Source organism: Acinonyx jubatus, chromosome C2 (assembly GCF_027475565.1).
Source record: "Acinonyx jubatus isolate Ajub_Pintada_27869175 chromosome C2, VMU_Ajub_asm_v1.0, whole genome shotgun sequence".
NCBI classification, from domain to species: domain Eukaryota; kingdom Metazoa; phylum Chordata; class Mammalia; order Carnivora; family Felidae; genus Acinonyx; species Acinonyx jubatus.
Genome location: NC_069384.1, coordinates 117548988 through 117570766, shown reverse-complemented (window position 1 = coordinate 117570766; position 21779 = coordinate 117548988). Strand labels below are relative to the sequence as shown.

Here is a 21779-nt window from a genome sequence, read left to right as displayed (position 1 = left end):
TCTTTTATTTGGTACTCTAATAAATATTTTGAAAGGTGTCCCCTTGATTCCCTCTTTTCCTCTACTAACTGGAAAAGAAAATAGCAGCCTATATTTAAAGGGTAGACCTTGTTATCCCTTCTGGCAATTTCCCTCTCTTCCAGAGATTAGAGTTTACTACGGTACAGCAGCCCAATAGGATTGTTCTGGAAATGGATTTTCATGTAAAGTATTAACTTATGGTATTATGTGTAGCAAAAGGACAAGGATCAAAATATTATTAAGAGAGAAAAGCTGCATTATTATTATTTCTAATAGGATTGGTATAATAAATGGCCCTTAAAGACCATACATCTGTTCCGCTCAATGCTTGCTTTCTGAATTTACCATGAAATGTATTTCACTGATAAGACACAGCATTCAGATCCATTATTTCTCTAGAAGCCTGGTTAAGAGATTTAAAGTACAAGATATTGCTACATGGTCTGTGATACTTTATTGAAAGTAAGAACTTCATTCTTAAATTGAAGGAAACAAAATCTATATCCCACTGGTAAATGGTTTTAGGGGACTTCCCTTTATTTTTATTACTAAATATTGAACTCTAACTAAAGACACCTTATGTAAGTTTGTATTTAAACAACATAGCTGCTTGTTTTCTGTCAGAAAAAGGGTGAATTTAAAACTTTTCTAATAAAATGTTATAGAAAAATTAAAATTCATGAGTGACAAAATCATGGCAACCCTCAAAAAATGGCACTTTTACTTTTCTGCCAGTCTAGAGAGAACTTTGAGTGGAACTGAGTCTGTTACTGAATACAGGTCTCTCCCTAATTCTAATGCATATTTTCCAAGGAGGGGTCGGGTGTGGTTTTAATACTAGCCCAGGATTAAAGGCTTGATCTCAGGTGGATTCTCTTCCCCACAGTGAAACTGAATGTGCCCATCTGTAAAATGAGGATGGAGGATATGGCTTTAATGTGGACATCAAAGCCCGAGGAGAACACTGACAGGCTAGAGTGAGGTATGTGGCCCTGATTTTGCCCCTTGCTTCCTTTTTCCTGCCTGCTAGTGTGCCTGAAGAGATCAGGTTGTCCTTTAGTCCATTGGTGATGGTTTCTCTTCAGTGACATTCCCTTGGAAAGGCTCCGTGAGGCAATCCTAGCGACCACAGTGAGAAACGTAGACTTCTGACTCACACCTATTGAGTGGAGCTCTCCTTGGACTTCATACATATATTTTAGAGAAAATTAGCATTTCAGCCAGTTATGAAGTCCTGACCGTTTTTCTGAGGAGTTGTGAAATATATTTGGACCATATAGTGGACCGTGAAGTATACTTTAAAACCACATCTAAAAAAATAAAAATTTAAAAATAAATAAATAAATAAATAAATAAATAAATAAATAAATAAAACCACATCTACAGACTTGAGGCAATTTGACGTGTGGATATCAATTTCGAGGGCTGTTCGGTGTAATGGTCTTCCTCTCCCCAGTAATGTCCACCACCAAGCTCTCAGTGATACATTCACACTTGGCAATATGAAGGACATTAGATAAACTAATTCTGCAGTTTGACATTCAGAGATTTTCTGTTTTCTTATGTATATCAGCAATAGAAGTTTTAAGATGGATGGCTCTAAATTTGAATGTATGTTGGAGTAAGAAAAAATTGTGGTATTTACTATAGGGAGATTTAAAGGGGAAGCACCCTGAACTGGATTTCATTGGTTCTATGGTCAATTTTATATACTTAAAAAAGTTTTTGACTTCTAAATTCTAACCTATTTTCTCTCTATTCATATTGGTAATCAGTTTTGGTAATTTTTGGTGTCAAGTAAGTTTCCAAGAGTGAATCCCCCAAAAAGCATTATAAGTATAGGAGATACGAGATTAACTTAAGTGCTTTGAATTGTGACTATTATTACTCATGAAGGAATTACTCCTACATTTGAGATTACAACAGAAGGACCATGGGACTGATAAGAAATTAGAATTCATCATATCTAAAAGGCAGCACAGGTCCACAATAATTAAGTTCTAGAAAAGTTGTAAATACATATAAATATAATAAGGGATGGTAGAGATGGTTGACATAAAGAGATCATGAATGTAAATGAAGGATAAAGTTATTAGGGATAACATGTTAGCTCCCATTAGAAAATGGTTCAGTAATGATTGCTTGGATCTCATCTCACTTTGGCTTCTCCCACTATTTTCTATTCGGTCAATTTCTTACAGCCATTGGGAAGGGACCCAAAAGAAGAAAATTTTACTGTGTTGTGGACAGAAAGATGCCTGGTAAATAATAAGAATTTTGGTACAGAAGCCCCAGATTTCTTATAAATTACAGTATCTTGACTCAATAATATATTTTTTTATTTTATTTATCTGCAAAGATGGTGATTGCCAAGTTCATGTGCTTCCTATATAAAATATGGATGCGGCACAGGAGAGGCAAAAGGCCTCTCTCCATTTTGTGCTCTGACCTGTCTTCTAATCCCAAACTCCAAAAAAAAATATATTCTTAATATATATTTTAATAGAAATATACAATTAATAGAAATATACAATTCAAGAGCACATTTGTTCCCATGAAATTTCTTTACAATTTTGAACTGCAAGATACCAAGATATTATTTTTTTATTTTCCATCCTTTTGTTTCCAAAGCTGTGTCTTTGTAATCCTAATATCTAGAGAATATGTATGCAGGTTTTTTGGTTCTCTCTGATTAACATCTGAATTCTATGTAACAAAGAGCTACATAATAGAATCAGACTTCTTCTGAGCTAGACATAGCTGTTAGTGGTAATGATTATATCCTTGCTTGTTACTGCATTTTTTTTGGTTGAACTATTTCAGTGAAAACTCTTTAAAAAATTTTTTTTAATGTTTATCATTGAGAGAGACAGACAGAGAGAAAGCACACATAAGTGGGGGGTGGGGGGGTGGGGATGGGCAGAGATAGGGAGACACAGAATCCCAAGCAGCTTCAGTCTCTGAGCTGTCAGCAGAGATCCCAGTGTGGAGCTGGAACCCACAAACTGGGAGATCATAACCTGAGCCAACGTCAGATGCTTACCTGACTGAGCCACCCAGGCACCCCACAGTGAAAATTCTTAATAAGAAAAACAACAGGTATCAGGGCACCTGGGTGGCTCAGTTGGTGAAGCATCCAACTGTTGATCTCAGCTCAGGTCATGACCTCATGGTTTGTGAGTTTGAGCCCTGTGCTGTCTGCACTGTCAGTGCAGAGCCTGCTTGGTATTTTGTCTCTCCCTTTCTCTGCCCCTTCCCCGCTTGCTCTCTCTCTCTCTCTCAAAATAAATAAATAAACTAAGAGAAAAAAAAAGAAAAACAAGAGGTAGTATTTTTTTATCCATCAAATTCCAAATTGTGTAACTTAGGGACTAATGAGAAATACGTTTAGGTCCGCTGTATCATTTGACATTTGAATGTTAGGTCTAATATTTTTTTGAGGAAGAGTCTTTGTGTGTATCATATGCATTCTCACAACTCCTTAAGTTAATTTGGAATTCGCTGGATTAAAAAAAATACTACCTGTTGTTTTTCTTATTAAGAGTTTCCTTAACAATATTTCTATTAAAAAAAAACAGTGAAAAGTAAGGAAATAATCATTACTAGGATTAGCTATGTCTGGCTCCCGAGAACGTAAGCTAAAATACACACACACACACACACACACACACACACACACACACACACACACAGTTACACCTAATATGCCTGCTGAAGACATTGCTATACAGTTTTAGTATATGAGCTTCTGGCTTTATTTGCATATTACAAGGAAATTAATATAGAATTACATCTAAATGATACTATGTTTTATTGCTAAACTACTATGAAGGAGATGTTGCATAGATCTTAAAATGGGATAATAAGCACTGTGAGAGCCTTCCCCCCAAAACCAAAAAACAAAATAAACTCTGCAGTTACTAGGTAGTAACTTTTGGGGGACAATATTGTTAAAATGTTATAATATTTAAGAAAGAAAAAGATTCCAAAGGCAAAAATCTCATACACATTTTGCTATAGCTTACATATGTGGCTGAACGGTAATTTCATAAATTATGTTCAAATAATTTGTTGTAAGGTAACATCTATCAAAAAAGGACCTCTATAAAAAGATGTGTTTTGTCTTCTACCTCATTCAAAATAACTTTTTTCCCCTCCATTTTCATTTAAATTCCTAGTTTTACATTGTCATAATGCTTGACTTTGTGTTACCTCATGAAGTGCTTCATGATCATATAATTGGGGCTAAGTAGGAACTAAATGCACCTAAGCTTAATGGTTGCTGCTCACCAACTACGTAATTATCGTCAGGGAGGCTAAAAATGCAGAATGTCTGTCAAATAGAAAAGAAGTACACAGGGGTGCAGCGGTGGGGAAGATGGAAATCACAGCTGGAGGTAATGATTACTCTGAGTCTCTTGCTACAGCAAACATAGCATTTGGAAATTCATGAACATTCCTTTTAAATGCTCAAAAGTCTTTGCAAAACAAACCATACATTAAGTAAAACACTCATGACTGCACTGCCTACACACTAAGCCACCAGTAATTTGGGGGAAGTTTGTTTCAATCCAACATCAAAAGAAAGAACTGAAAATCTTTTATTTCAGATTTGGCTTTTGTGACAAATAAGTTTGACATAAATAAAACAGATAGTTCCACTTCTCTGACACCTAGCATTCAGTGCTATGCCACATAATTTTCCTAAGAAATAGTTAATTTTAAGTGTAATATACATCCAGTAAGAATGATAATAAAGTGGCCATGTTTTGCTAAACAATACACAGTACGTGAGCCTTAACTTTCTGGAGTTTCTTCTACCAAAAAAAAAAAAAAAATCAATCACCCAGACTCATTCTTTAAGAATCCTTTTGAATTTGTATGCCCCTCTTTGAGGGAGAATAATTAACCTCTTGGCTTATCCAGTAAGAAGTGAGATGGTCTCACATTCATGCCAGTCCACATGCCCCTCTACTGTTCCAGTGCCACCATGAGCCACTGTTCGCTTTGGTGTTGGCCACCCCACTGCCCTCTGGGACATAGGAAGACAGCCTCCTGAACTGGCAGCAGTTGAGGATATAGATGGACAAACCACAATTTCCTTTACTCCTTTGGCTCCTGGTAGGTGGTCAGTATATATTTTATGAATGAATGAATGAATGAATGAATGAATGAATGAACGAATGAATACCCTTTGTTTTTCAACGTAGCACTACACAGTGCTACTGGGTTTCACTGAAGCCGTGTGGTTTTTGGCCTTTTTTCACTTACCGACTCCTTTCTGTGTATAGTCCACAGGCCTCTCTACCTGAGTAATGGGAGTCCATTGCAAAGCCCTCTATACCATTATAGTGACAAAAGCCCTACAGAGTCTTGGAAAATACTGCTTTTGTCCTGTAGTGAAGATTACATTTTGCAGAAAGTGCTCTGGGTAATGGTGGTTCGGAGATGTTGGCTCTTCTTCTTAAGCTAGTTGCCGTTATTTTCCAAGGTAAAGATTTCATTACCATAAATATCAGGGTCATCTTTATTTTCAGTTGTTTGCAATTCAGATTATGGTGTAAGAAAATGACGGGGGTGGTGGTGAAGGGAAAATCAGACTACTGAATGTCTCTCTTCCTTATCAAGACACTGTTGTCCCTGGGAGGCATAAATGTCCTATTTCTCTTTGTCAGAAGAGTACATGAAATTACAAAAAGAAACTAAGAAGGTCCTCAGGTTGATGATTTACAGAGTAAGGGTTGGCTCTCAGGAGTTCCTAATTCTAAATAGTGCTGTTCTCATAGTATAGCAGTTCTTCAAATATTGAGGGAGTGAGGGAAGCAGTAGTCATTTGGAGCACAAGGGCAGTAACTGCACACACCTATGTGGGAAGCAGAGGGAGATTTTGGGTGGCAGTTTCAAGGAGTTAGCATCTTGGGGACATGGAAGGGTGGTGTGGCTCTAGCCAGAGAAGGTCTTGCAAACTGAGCCATTGTCTCTATTGTTCTGATGTCAGATGATTTTCCACCGAAATCATTTGCAGAAGTCTTTGGAGTGTTGTGGTTTCCTGGCGTCAAGTTGGAATGGTAATACTCAATTTTAAGATAAAACTTGTTTTGTGGAGCTGTGGAGATCAATGAAAACGTATTTGAGAGAGGAAATATTAAGAATATAAGGAACCATTGAAATACTATTCAGTTATTTTTGCACTAGTTTAGAAGTCTGCACAACAAAGGCTACTCAGGTTTAGCCTCTTTTCAGAATATATATCTGATCTTAGAAATCATTTAAGGTAAACATTTTCCAAAGATGGTTCTAAGGAGGCTATTTCCGTGTTAGGCAAGTACATGTTATGGGTTGCGTGGTTAAACATGTTTGGGAAGCACAGAGTTCAACACAGTTTACAGAGAACCTTTAGCTTGCTAACGTACACTTTTCAAGGTAGGAAGCACTGTTTACCAGAATTCTTTGAACCTGACCCTTTACGCTTAAAGAATCACTAAAGTGATGAATGGTTTCCAAAGAAGAACTTTATGTCACATATTCAAAACATGAAAATCTCAACTAACAAAAAGATTATTATCCCCTAGAAACACACTGTGGCCCCTTTACTGATAACAACAATTTACTTTTTAATATTTACTATATAGATGGTGTGGCGTCTTCCATGTGTATCTTAGCAGACCCTTTTTAAATAGCCTTTTCTAAGTTGCTGACTTATGATTACGAGGTCAACCTTCCCCTCTGCTGCTGAGAGAAGAGTACCCTGTTCACTGCTGGCCGTGGGTGGAGGTTTGAGGTTGTATGTTCTCATATACACAAGAGATCCTAGTTCTGGTGGATTAGGAACTAGAGTGTGGACTCTCCAGCTGTTGATGAAAAATGCTCCCCCTTTGTCCTCTATAATACAGGTCTTATAAATAGCAATATCTTAAAAAAAATTCTGACAGTGCAGTTGGTTATTCAGCACTACAGAGGGCTAGCATCTACACACCTACCCTGAAAACTGCCATTTGATTCTAATGATATTAGTTTTCAAAGGAGAAAAATCAAACCCAGACTATGCGACTTATTTGCTCAAACAAGACAGAAGCCAGCGTCTCTGCTGGAGAGTAGTTGTTACTTTTGAGGGACCATAAGATCACCTCAATTTCCTTGCTCTGTCCAAAAGAAAATTAATATCCTCATGACTTAAAGAAGAAAGTGAGCCTAGAACTCAAAGGATGAAATCATTATCTTTGATAGGCTGCAAATAAACAAACTGAAATTTACCGGAATATGAATTTCTGAGCTGAAAAAGAAAAGCCTTATCTCTGGAGGATTATGGGAAGAATTTTTTTATGTAGCTCCCCCAAGGTTCTACCAATGTAATTCCATGCAATAAAAATGATATTGTACATTGGACAGACTTCTGAAGGACATACCTTTAAATTAGAACTTGAGCCTGCCCGCCTATTCTCTCTCCTTATCAGGTGATTATTCATGTCCATTTCATTATCCCAGAACCAGTGTCCTTTCCATAGGGAGCATTGTTGACATTGAACTCTAAAGGGCATCTGCCAGCCTGCTAAAGCTGATTTTCTGATTCTGATGCTAGAGCATCTGATGACACAGGTGAAAATTCTCCCAAATACTCTCAGCCTGATAACACTGGGAAGGGACATTCCATTGAAGTATTTTCTCTGAGGGCAGGGGTTAGGTGTCCAATTTTAGGACTTATTGTTTGATTCTGTGAGAAGACCCTCTCCAGTGTCGACCATTCTCAAGTTCAAGGTTTCATCTGTGGCCGGGGTACTGCCATTCTTCCGGAGTCACACCATGGCAGCCCTTTCTCTCTTCCTTATCCATTCTCCCATTTGTTTCATGTATTCATTCATCATACATCTATTGAGAAGTTGTTAGTTTCTCTAGTACTAAGATAAAAAGTTAGAAATTAAGAGAAGGGGTGCCTGGGTGGCTCAGTCGGTTAAGTGTCTGACTTCAGCTTGGGCCATGATCTCACCATCCACGAGTTCGAGCCCCGTGTCGGGCTCTGTGCTGACAGCTCGGAGCCTGGAGCCTGCTTCGGATTCTGTGTCTTCCTCTCTCTCTCTGCACCTCCCCTGCTCGCTCTCTGTCTCTCTCTCAAAAATAAAATAAAAACATAAAAAAATTAAGAAAAGAAATTAAGAGAAAAAATTTTAGAGGAAAAAAATAAAGACTTCAATCACAGTGAATCATGGAAACTTCAGATGCTTCAAGCTTATCCCCATCCATCGTGAAAGTTCACTTAGCTTTAGTTCTCATCATTAGTACTTGACTTTTGGCTTCTCAATACAGGATGTTAACCCTCTTTATATTGTAGTAGTATTTTTTGCATGAGTAATATTTCAGGTATAGCTATTTTTTGCTCTTTTATATATGCCAGAGAAATCCACACCTAGGTTTCTTTTATAGATCAAGAGGCAGGTCTTAATTCATACATCCTCAAGTTTTTTTTTTTTTTTTAACTTTCCATATTAGGAAATAGAAAATCTCAAGTTCTTCCACTCTGAAATAAATAACACTATTTAGCTCCTTCTTCACAACCCATGCTTGATTCAGAATGTCCTCTCCTTTGCAAACTGGACCGCATGATATCATCTTAAAACATAAATTATATTTTATGGATTTCTACATGGTGCTGTCATTCACCTAGATTTCTATAGATGCCCAACACTAATACCGATAGTAGATTTAAACCTTATAAATATATTTGTTAGAGGAGAAACATTCATAAAACATTGATAGAATTTCACATTCCAGTTTTGAGGGTTAATCTCTTATTCCAAACTCTTACAGACTAGTAAGTTAAATCAAGGAACTACTCTACATTATTTGTGGATTTATATATGAATTTATAGATCATGGGATGTCAGTCACAAGAATTTAAACATTATAACAAGTTACTATATTTTATTTGAAGAATCAGCTGAAATGTTAATGTGCTAAGTAAGCACAGTGAAACTTATACCTGTATTCTTTGATTCATTATTCCTTTTGGGTTATAGCTAAAAGTTTATGATCTTTATGTTCAAATAGACTTTAAACATTTGTCTCTCAATTCTACAACATTTCACTGGGTTACTCTTCCTTCCTCCTTTTTGGATTTTCAAAAGGAATATATTTTTATTGAGGTAAATTTTTTATAATATACAGATCTTACATACATAATTTAATGAGTTTTGACAAATGTCTATACCCACATAACCACCATCTCAACCAGAAAATCCTTCCCCCAACTTCTTTTTTTTTTAAGTTTATGTATTTATTTTGAGAGAGGGAGGGAGGGAGGAGGGAGGGAGGGAGAGAGAGAGAGAGAGAGAGAGAGAGAGAGAGAATCCCAAACAGGTTCTGCGTCAGTAGCTCTGATCCTGACGTGGGGATTGAACCCACAAACCATGAGGTCATGACCTGAGCCAAAACCAAGAGTTAGATGCTTAACCAGCTGAGGCACCCAGGCACTCCTCTTCCCTCAACTTGTAATTAGTCTTTGCTTTCAAAGGCATTCACATACAATTTCTATAGGTATACATTTTTTTTCCCTGCTCTTGAATGTTGTATAAATGGAAACCTGAAATCATTCTTTTGTCTATTTTGTATACTATCTATTAGTGAGATTCAAGCGTGTTTTGTGTATATCATTAGTTAATTCTTATTACTGGGTAACATTCTGTTGAATAAATATACCGTGATTTGTTTCTTCTGTTCCTGTTGATGGTCTTTTGGATTGTTTCCTGTTTTCTACTGTTACGAACAAAGCTACATGAGCATTTTTTTTTGCAAATCCTTTGTTGTAAATATTTGGAATTGTTGAGTTATATGCTATTAGGTATATGTTTAACATTATAAGATACTGACACTTTTCCAAATCAGTTGAATCATGTTGCACTCCCACTTGAATGTACTAGAGTTCCCCTTGCTTCACATCTTTGCCAACATTTGGTGTTGATGGTGTGCAAACTGGTTTATCATTGTGAATTTAATTTCTGTTTTCCTAATGATTTAAGATGTTCAACATCTTTTCATGTGCTTACTGAACATTATATACCTTATTTTTCTGAAGTATCTGTTCAAGTCTTTTACCCATGTTTAAATTGTGTTTTATTCTTCAATTGTAAGTGTTCTATATTGCCTTCTGGATGCAAGTACTTGGATACTGTGTTGAGAATATTTTCTCCTACTCTGTGCATTTTTATCTTTGTTAAGAGTATCATTTGATAAGCAGTTTTTAATTTGATGAAATTCAAATTATATATTTTTCACTTTGCTTTAGTGTTTTTGGTCCTCAGTAAGAAATCTTTGCCTACTTCAGGATTATTAAAATATTCTGTCTTCCAGTATACTTAACATATATTACATTAGTTTCAGGTGTACAACATAGTTTCAACAAGTGCATACATTATGCTATCGGTTTTTGGGTTGTTCATCCTGCCAGTGATCATCTGGACATCATTTTGGGATATGGTATGACACTGGGGGGAAATTTTCCCCCATACAGATATGTAGTACCACCACCATTTGTTTAAAAAAAAAAACAAACAAAAAAACAAAACGAAAAACAACAACAACAAAACCTTCCTTTACTTCTCTGAATTGCCTTGGTATCCTTATGAATATCAATTGAATATGTATATATGAGTTGATCTCTGGCTTCTTTTCTGTGTCATTGATCTATTAGTCTATTCCTATGCCCACATTGCACTGTCTTTCAGTAGTTTTATAGCAAGTATTGAGACCTGATAGTAAAAAAAAAGCAAAACAAAACAAAACAAAAAAAAACACAAAAAACAAAAACCAAAAAAACTCCAACTTCATTTTTTTTCAGTGTTTTGTTTTGTTTTGTTTTTGCTATTCCAAATTCTTTGACTTCCATATAGTCAATTTACAGATTTCAGCTAAAAACTCACTGGAATTTTGTTTGGATTGCTTTACATCTACAGGTCAGTTTGGAGAGAAATGACCTCTTACTAATAGTGATTCCTCTGAGGTATGAACACGGTAGAACTCTCCATTCATTTAGGTATTTTTAAATTTGTCTCAGCAATGGTTTATGGTTCTTGGTGTGAAGATCTTACCTGTCCCTTGTTAAATTTATTGCTAGCATTTTGCTTTTTAATGCTGTTGTAAATGGTACTGTTTGCTTACTTTCATTTCTGTGTGAAGTTAGTGTGTAAAAATATAATTGGTTTTTGCAAATCGACCTTTTTGTACTACCACCGTACTAAATTCACTTAGTGTTATCTTTTTCTTTGATTATTGAGATTTTTTTAACATAGTCATGTCATTTCTGGAGAGTTAGTACAGTGTTGAAAAGAAGTGGTGACAGTAGATATCCTTGCCTTGTTTCCAATCTTAGGGAAAGAGTATTGTTATTAACCACGTAAATATGAATGTTAGATCTAGGTTAAGGATGCTTTTTATCAGTTTGAAGAAGTTCTCTTCTATTTCTAATTGCTTAGATTTTTACTATGAATAGATGTGTTTTTTTTAATGCTTTTCCTGCATCTATAAAGATAATATGGCTTTTCCTTTCTTAAAACCCTGTTAATATGGTGAATTACTTATTGATTCTTGTCTTCCTGGGAAAAGTCCTACCTGATTATTATGTATATTATTTATCTGTATTTCTGGATTTCTTCTCCTAATATTTTCTTAAGACTCTTTCATCTATATGCAAAATTATAGTTAAATAATTTTTCTTGTATTTAATTTTGTCAGCCTTTGGTTTTAGGTTGATGCTTGTCTTCTTTTTTTTTTTTTAATGTTTATTTATTTTTGAGACAGAGACAGAGCATGAACAGGGGAGGGGCAGAGAGAGAGGGAGACACAGAATCTGAAACAGGCTCCAGGCTCTGAGCTGTCAGCACAGAGCCCGGTGCGGGGCTCGAACTCACGGATTGTGAGATCATGACCTGAACCGAAGTCGGACACTTAACCGACTGAGCCACCCAGGCGCTCCTGATGCTTGTCTTCTAAAATGAGTCCGAGAAGGTTACATCCTTTTTTATTTTCTGAAAGAGTTCAAGTAAGGTTGTTATTATTTGTTTCTCAAATGTTTAATACAATGCACCAGTGAAGCTAGCAGGTTTTAGAGTTTGTTTATTGGAAGAATTGTAACTACAAATTCACTTTCTTTGTTAAATATAGGGTATACATTATTATATGTTAATATTTTATATATAATATTAAAAAATCCCCACACATATATATTTCATATCAGTTTTGTCAAGTTGTGCATTTCTATTTTTTTTTTATGTTTATTTATTTCTGAGACAGAGACAAAGGATGACTGGGGGAGGGTCAGAGAGAGGGAGACACAGAATCCGAAGCAGGCTCCAGAGCCTGACCAGGGCTCGAACTCATGGACCGTGAGATCATGACCTGAGCCGAAGTCAGATGCTTAACTGACTGAGCCACCCATGAGCCCCAAGTTGTGCATTTCAAGACACTTTTTTAAATGTAAGTTTTAAAATTTTTGCCATAATATTTATATAAAATTACCTTACCGACATTTTAATGTTTACATAATTTGTAGTAATGCCCCTTCTTTTGTTTTTCCTATTGACACTTCGTGTTTTCTTTTTTATCGTGATTGTTCTTCCTAGGTATTTGTCAATTGTATTAATCATTCAAAAAACCAGCTTTTGTATTCATTAATTATATGAATTTTCTACTGCTGTCATAACAAATTATCATAGAGGCGCTTAAGCAACACCCATTTATTTTCTCACAGTACTCATGTATTGGAATTCTGGGTACAGTATGCCTCAACTGGTTCTCAGCTTGGTGTCACCAGATCAGAATTTAGGTGTTGGAGGACCATGCTTCTCTCTGGAGGCCCTGGGGAAGAATCCACTCCCAAGGTCATTCAGGTTCTTTGCAGAGTTAGGTCCTTGGCACAGCTGAGGTGCTCTTGTTTCTTTGCTGACTGTTATTGGGAGCCTCTTTCAGCTCCTAAGTGTGCCTGACTTTCTTGCATATTTCATCTTTCTTTCAGATCAGCAGTGACATGTTGAGTCAGGCTTCCTCTCAGGCTTCCACCTCTGACTTTCCCACTGTCACATTTCTCTGACTGTAGTGGGAGGAAGTTCTCTGCTTTTAAGGGCTCATGAAATACAGGTGGGCCCACCTGGATAAGCCGGGATCATCTCCCTATTTTAAGGTCCACAATCTTAATCTCACCTGCAAAATTTCTTTTGCTACATAAAGTAACCCATTCACAGATTGCAGGGATTAGGGCATAGACATCTTTGGCGGCAGGGGGCGGGGGGACATTCTTCTTACTATAGTCCATTTTCTCTATTGTTTTATATTTATTTCTGCTTTTATTTTTATTATTGTTTTTCTTCATAGTTTGCCCCATTTTTTATTACTTCTTAAAATGGAAACTTAGATCATTGATTTTAAATCTACCTTTTCAATGTAGACATTTAAAGCTATATGTTTTCCTCTGCTTTAGTTGCATCCCATAAATTTTGATCTTTATTTTCATTATTCATTTCAAAACATTTTCTAATTTTTCTTTTGATTTCCCCTTTGATCTGTAATTTTTATAATTGATAAGTATATTATTTAATTTTTTTGATATTTGATTTGTCAGCTATTTATTATTGATTGCTTATTTTATTTAATTTTGCTCAGAGAACATTTTATCCAATATTTCTACCTTTTGAAATTTATTGTGGTATTTTATCCCAAAACATATGATTTACCTGATGTGTGATAGTTGTCTAACAATAGAGTCCAGATCAGATGATAATTGTCCAATTTATAATAGCTGGCATCATTGCAAGAAATATTTATTCCTTTGGTAACTAATTATTAGACATTAATATTACCATTCACATTTAAGCTTATTAATTAGTTACAGGAGTAAAATGAGTGTTAATCATAACAAGAAATTAGAAAATTTAAAGTATTCATCATTTCCTTCTTATTCCCTTCAAAATGGGGTGAGACAGCCAGAGAGTGAGAGTGTCACAACTTTTCGCAAAGGGCCTCCTTGTCAAGGTACCTCTAGTCTAATAAATCTCAACTGTAGCTGATACCACCCCCAGGAAGTGTTTGGGAATGCGTAGGGGCATTTGGTTACATTACTGGGGGATGATACCAGTATTTTAGTAGATGAGTAACAGGAGTCCTAAACATCCTGGAATGCATTGAACTGTCCCCCACACTAAAGAATTGTCCTGTCCAAAATACCATGCGTGCCCCATTGAGAAATAGGGTAGGGGTGATTTTGACCTTTCTCTCAATCTTCCAGTGTACTTAGCACAATATTTTACATTCTAGCTATTGACTATTATATTTTGTGTTATATTTTAAAAGTAATGAATGTATAAATAAATGAACTATTCAAAATATTTGGGTAATGTGTTATAAAACATGCAGGAACTTATGCCAATGACCCGATAGGAACATAAAGATTTCCTTTTTGTTGGCCATTCAATAATTTATAGTTTGAACCAGTCCTTCCACCCACTCCATGCCCTGTTTAAAATGAATTGTTTTTCTTCATTATAAAGAGAGTCTAGATCCTTTTATTTAAGCATGCTGAAAGCATTGTAAATTAATGCTGGCCTTACTCAGTATAGGCAAGGATACAATCGAATTACTGGAGTCTTTTTATTCTTGTGGAATTGCTATGTAGTCAGTTGTATGGCCTAATATTCCATTAGCCAAATTATTTTTAGTGTCTATATTCATTAGATTTAGAAGAAAGAAGCTCTCTACTTCTCTTCTCCACATTAGTCTTATACTAAACATATAAACTACCTTGGATATTTTTTCCAATTCATAAGTTTTCCTTACATAAAGATGCAGAGTAATCTTGTGGGAACGTGCATAGGCTTTTAAAATTATTTAACTTGGGGCGCCTGGGCGGCTCAGTCCGTTGAGCAAACAACTCTTGATTTTGGCTCAGGTCACAATCTCACTGGTTTGTGAGTGCAAGTCCCATGCCGTGCTCCACAATGACAGTGCAGAGCCTGTTTGAGATTCCTTTCTCTCCTTCTCTCTCTGCCCATTCCCCACTTGTGTGCTCACTCTCTCAAGAAATAAACTTAAAAAAATAAAATTGTTTAACTTCTATATATTTATCTGTTTTAATTCACCCATCAAATGTTTCATTTCTACAATATTATAGATGGTCTGCAAAGTACTGGAGGTATTCATAGTACTAAGAGAGTTTCTGCCTATAAGGGCTTAGAGTTTAAAGAGGAAGACAGGCAGTTAAGTACGATAAATGATACATGTTCTGTGACAAGGGGAGGTTCAACTCATAAATGAGATCCAAGGAAGGGAGTAGTCAGTTCTACCCGTGTGTGTGTGTGTGTGTGTGTAGTGGGGGAGTGGAGACTGGGAATGATCTCAGATGATGATGCTTGAGCTGGATCTTGAAAGATGAGTGGATATTAAATAGGCAGGCAGAGGGAAAGGAAAGGAGGAAGAGGGAATAGCTAAGCAAAAACAAAGACGCAAGAAGCAGTGAGGCACTTTTACACATCTGGAGCTCATCTGTCAGATCCATATAATGGTGGTAAGGTGATATGGCTATAGAGGTGTTGACAAAGCCCTGTACACCATGCAGTGAAGTGTAAAATGTATATTATAAGCTATACAGTGGTTCTCCAAGTGTGATTTTAGTCGATAATCAATACCACCACCTGGAAACTTGTTAGAGATGCCCATTTTCTGGCCTACCCCAAATCTTCTGATTCAGAAATTCTGTGGGTAGAGCCCAACAACCTGTTCCAACATGACTTATAGGTTAGCAGTGCATGCGAATGTTTGAAAACGATGGGGCTAAGAGAGCCCCAAAATGGCATTAAGCTGGTGATAATATGTTCAGATATGTGTTTTAAAATATTATTTTAGTGAATATTTGTTTAGAAGAAGTTAAAATGAGCAGGGAGGCCATTTAAGATCACATGGTCAAGAGACCATTGAAGACAAGCCCATGTGAAATAGGAAGAGAACAGTGAGATGGAGAAGTTACAAGCAGCATTTAAGAAGGTCAAATCAATGGAATTTGATTTAAAGAAAAGAGAAGAGCCTGAAATCTGTCGTACTTCTACATTTAACGATTTGATGGTGGAAAGTGGTGCCATTCATGAGATGGGGAGTACAGAAGGGGGAAAGGGACACTTCTGTTTTGAATATATTGACACTGAATTTCCTATAACACAGTTGAACAAAATATTGAATAGGCACTTTGGTATAGAAGCATGGGGTTCTAGAAGGATGTCTGGGCTGAAAACAGACATGAAGAACTATAGATCTTCTAGGTAACTGACTACATATGCATTAGGACAGCATGCTGGATAAAAACAGATGAGCCAGTGTAATGCTTCAGGGTCATTTATGGGCCAGACAGAAAAGGAAGAAATTTCACATGTGACTGAGAATAAATGGTCCACTATTTGGTGAGTTAGAGGAGCACCAGGAGAGTGTGTGGGCCTGGAGACCAGAGAAGGAGAGGATTCCAGGAGGAAAGTATTGGTCAGTAGTGATATATTATAGAAAACTGAAACCCCAGAAGAAGCATTTCATTTTGATTCTGGGGGATCATTGGCATCCTTGGTCAGAACAGCTTCTCTGGCATAGGGAGGATAGTTTTTCTTGAATGTCTGACACAGCAGGGACAGCAGACTCCCTATTTTAGAAGAAGGTGCCAGTTTTATATACTTCTAAAATCAGTGGAGGGTTTATGAAGCCAATGTTCAGTATTCATGTGAAATTGTCAGCTGGACCAAGTAAATTAGAAAGAAGACATGTTCTTAAGAGAGGATGTAATCGCTTCCATATAGAAGTGGAATGGAGGCACTGGAAAGTGAGATGAAGGGGTAAGTGAGATACATGTGTATCTACATCCTCAGTGGGAAGACCTCACATTATAGTAGAGTTGACATGAGACACTAAAACAATTCATCTTGAGTTACAATGAGGAGATGTGAGAGGCCCTGGAAGCTGGGGCCATAAGCTGGTAACAGGAAAAGTTGACATCTCCATACATTATAGAAGAGTGTTCGGAATGATCACTTTTTCATTTGTATGTCTTATTTCCAATGAGCAAAGGTCGGGCTTTGATCCCTTCCCTAAGATGAGTCCAAAACTATGGGGTAAAGATTAAATAGGTCCTCTATTCTCTGATGTTGACTTTCTCCTGCAGTATCCTGAATGTTTAGCTTTCATCTTGAATTCAATCTCAAAATTTCACTCCAGTCTAAGCCTGAAAGGTTTGCATAACTGGAAAACCTGGGTTTCCAGGAAGTTTGGGCCTTTCTGGACTCTTGCTCCTGGCCCACGGCACCAGTGGTCATTAACTGGAGTGAAATGGTATTTCTATTTTTTTTTAAACACCAACTGTGAAAATGTACTGAGCTTTACTATTTGAAGTGAATGCTCTGAAGAAAGAAACAGCTCCCATTGACTGCCATATGAAAATCATTAATTTTAAAGTGCCCTTTTACCCTGTGATAGCCTGTACCCTACTGCCCTCACACAAGGGCAGGAATCAAGTCAATTAATAAGCTGAGACAAAATAAAATATTCTGAGACTGTCTCTGGCTTTTTATTTTTAGGTCAGAGTTAGAATGAAACTTGTCCCTAGAGTTTGGAAGAATTAGTTCATGATACCCAATAGCATTAAACACTTAATTGGCTTCTAGTCTAATTCTGGGTGTCTGAGACAGTTTCTGTTTAATAATTTAGGCTCCGTTATTTTAGGATTCAATTGCAATAAACTTTTAATATCTGGGGTATGTATTTCCTAGGAAATCCCTGTATCTCTCAGCTTCAAACGTTTATACTTGTCATACAAGACAGGTCACATTTGACAATAAAGCATCATTTTCATTTGTGACATTTCCCTGCTGTTTCTGTTTTACTAGCATAAGTGGAAATATCCAAGCACCAAGTCACACAGTTTATTCTTCCTCTTAAGAAATTACATCTACAGTGGAAACATCATAGTAATTTATGATTATAAAGAGAGTATTTGAATCATAGAGGTTTGGGGGAAAGAATCCAGAAGAAATTCTACCTAGTTTGTTTTTGTCCAAGAAATTAGTAACATAGAGGATATATTTGTAGAAAACAATTTTGCATATTTCTAAAATCATTTAAGTGGTCATGAAACCAATGTTCATGTGAAATCATAAACTTAAAAATACATATCCGTTTAAAAAATATAAATATTACCTGTTTGAAATCTGTATATATATGCCTTTTAGTTTATATTTTGTTATATATATATATCATATGATGTAAATGAACTCTACAAATAACTGAAATTATTAATCAAATTACTCAGCAATAGTATAAATGTTTACTACCATTTAGTTTAATAGGATTCTTCCAAAAATTCAATTTAGCTAGTAAATATTTATTGTGTTCCTTATAAAGAGTAGATTCTATTATTGCACCTTTGGCTACAAACAAAATTGATAGGGCCCCAGCCTTCAGTAAGTGTGCAGCTTAATAAGAAGGATAATAAACAAGTAGTTTTGAGTGTGATGGATGTCACGGAAAGCCAAAATAGAATGGGTAGCATTGTAGACCTATCCTGATTTAGGGGTCAGGGCTGACTGGAGAAAGAGAAATGTAAGTTTAGAGTTGAAGACTATCTAAGTGGAATAGCTAAAGTTGTTTTAGGCGTATCTAAAGCCAGGAGGTGAGGGAGATGAGACACAAACTAGAAAGAGTCAAGTATGACTGGGGCATAGAGTGCCAATCAGAGAGTGGTGAAAGATGAAGCTTTAGAAGTAGATGGCAGCTAGATGTGAAAGACAATATAGTTGTGTCAAAGATATTTGAGTTCATTTAAGTCCTAGGGAAGGAACTTGTGGGGTAGTAAGTAGTGGATATTTGTGATTATATTTGTGTTTCACAAGGTACCTCTAGGTAATGACATTGAGAAGGATTGGAAAAGAACAATAATGCAAGTGGCAATACTGGCTTATAGACCATGGCCATTAGTCCTCATAAGGGAAGATGGTGGCTTGGCTTGCATTAGGGTACTGGCACTGGGAATGCAGAAATGTGGATATTCTGACAGGTGATTAAGCCATAGAAGCAGTGAGTCTTGGTGATTGATTGTGAGTGTGTGTGTGTGTGTGTGTGTGTGTGTGTGTTGGGTAGCATCACTGAGAAAAAAGGAAATTCTTCTCAAGTTTATGGCTTAAGAAATAGATGCAAGGCAGTGCTCTTTAGCAAATATCACAGAATTATTGGTAGATTTCAGTGAGAATGAATTCCATTTTCTGGTAGGGCATTAAATGACACAATGTAGAGAAGTAAGCAAATTCTAAATATGTATCATTGTATTATAATCCCCTAAATATTCTTATGTATAATGTAGTGCTTAAGGAACATTACTTCTGTGTAGTTTATTTTGAAGGAAAGTGTTCACAGAACACTTCATATAAATTAAAATCATTTTATTGAACTTGCCAGTTAATTACAGAGTATTATATTCCTGCAGTGAGATAAAAGGCCAACAACAAACACATAATTTTAAGCATAGTTCAAATTATTTAAATTACATGTTCCTATAAATGAATCTTGGGACCCTCTCCCATGGAGCCTTCTCTGTTCTCTTTCCTGGCATGTCTCCTCTTCAGTTTCTAGTTGGGAGAAGGAGCAGGCCTCTTCTCTCTGATCTCTGTTTTTTTCTCTAGGGAGCTCACCTGTAGTCTTTCAACATCATCATCTTTTTCTCCTAGTATCGTTATCTTGTTCTGTCTCTTCTTCTAAGTTGATGACCTTCTATGTGTGTTCAGTGTCCTCATGGCCTTTTTGGCTAGAGCTAGTACATCCAAAGCAGAAGCTAATCTCTGCTGCATTAAGATCAGTTTCCCTCCGGAGGCCTCTGACTCTTTCATGGATTCAACCTAAACCTCTTCAAGTCCTCAGACTCCTTCTCTTCTTAGAGAGTTAATGAAAACAGGTAACATGAGAGGAGCATTTACTAAATGACATTCTGTGTTCAGCATTTCACCTGCATGATCTCATTCACTTTACACACCGACACTGTACAGCTGCTGTTGTGAATTTCCCTGGTGTACAGGTGAAGAAACTGAGGTTTGGAGTAGATGCACAACAATTAGAGTCACGGTTAATAAATGACAAGATATGAATATTAAACAATGTTGTTCAGACTCTGAAAGCACTGAATTTATGCCCTTAACCACTCTGCTAACCTCCCTATTTCTATTCAGTGTGGATCGTGTCTTTACACATCATACAGGGATAAATGTAATCGCTTCCTTACTGACCTGCCTTACCGAACCATCGTTCTTTTGATACATTCAGCAATTTGATATCTGAATAATTGTTGTAAATGATCATTTTTTAAAAAAGTTTTTTAATACCCATTTATTTTTGAGAGAGAGAGAGACAGACAGACAGAATGCAAGCAGGGGAGGGGCAGGGAGAGAAGGAGACATTGAAAGAGTGACCCTGGGAAGGGTAGAGAGAGAAGGAAAGGGAGAATTCCAAGAAAGCTCTGCTCTGTCAGCACAGAGCCTAACAGAGGGCTCAATCTCACCAAGCACAAGATTATGATCTGAGCCAAAATCAAGAGTTGGACGCTTAACTGACTGAGCCACCCAGGCGCCCCTTAGCTAATTTTTTTTAAATGCTCTGTCTTGTATTGGCCAGGCCTCACACAGTCTACTGAGTCTTATATCCCAGTTTCTCCTCACAGTCCTATATGTGGGCTTTCTTCTGAAAATTCCTCCATGCTACAACTGCCTTCTCCTTACATGCCACTGTGTTAACTGACAACTGCTAATTAAATGGACATCTGGTCCAAGGATAGACAGTCTATAATCCAGCAGCTAGAGAGGTGAAATGGTGAATCCTTTACCCAAAGAATGGCTTATTGAATCAACCTTCTCTTCTGAGATCTGACTGGCCACGAGAGAGGAGTTTGTTCAGTGGAGGTAGGAGAAGTTGAGAGGTAGAGAAAAGCAGAGAATATTCATAAAAGGATTCATCAGAGAATTGTGATCAGGTTGTTTTGAGAAGGAAACATTGAACTCTTGTCTCAGAGCCCTGGAACTTGAACCACACTGGGCTATGGTGGTCTGGTTACTGTGAAACCAGGTCAACTATGGTTTCTGTTCTCTGATGGTCCCTAGATTCTTTTGAGACCTTGCTATGCATTGTCTTCCTTTCTATGTTTACTCCACAAACAACAATTCCACATTATCTGAAGGAATTGAGTAAGGCTGGTGTGTGTGAGTGTGTGTGTGTGTGTGTGTGTGTGTGTGTGTGTGTTTTCCCTAAAAGAGCCCAACTCAGGATCTTTGCTTTTTCATCACATTAACTTACATAGTAATAATAATAACCACTGACAATTGTCACATATATCACACATGCCAGGGACTGTGCTAAATTTAAATGCATTCTTTCATTGAGTCCTCACAATCTTTTCAAATGGGTTTTCTTCACCTTCGCTAACAGGTAAAGCAATGAGGCACAGAGAGGCTCAGTAATTGGTTCAAGGTCACACACTTGTTAAATGGCAGCCCTGGGATTTGCATTCTTGTCTGCATGATTCCATTACCCATTTTTACCATATTCTGCCAGTCATTCTGGTTTTTTTTTTCTTTTTTGCCAGTCATTCTTTACCTGGACCCTACAATTTCCTGATGTAGAACTTTGTGTCTCACTCATTCTTCTGTGTTTATAACACTGATATCCTTACTGTCTCACTAAAAAACTATTTTATTCACTGTTCTGTTTTTCTG

At 36.8% G+C, this 21779-nt stretch overlaps 1 long non-coding RNA gene across 1 annotated transcript in view; it reads left to right on the top strand.

Moving 5' to 3' along the window:
• LOC128315285 (uncharacterized) overlaps positions 1-21779 on the top strand; it is a 37863-nt gene that overhangs the window by 6510 nt on the left and 9574 nt on the right. The window contains exons 2-4 of the long non-coding RNA XR_008297952.1: positions 908-1003; positions 5005-5142; positions 5313-5512. This is a non-coding gene — a long non-coding RNA (uncharacterized LOC128315285). The remainder of the gene's footprint in view (positions 1-907; positions 1004-5004; positions 5143-5312; positions 5513-21779) is intronic.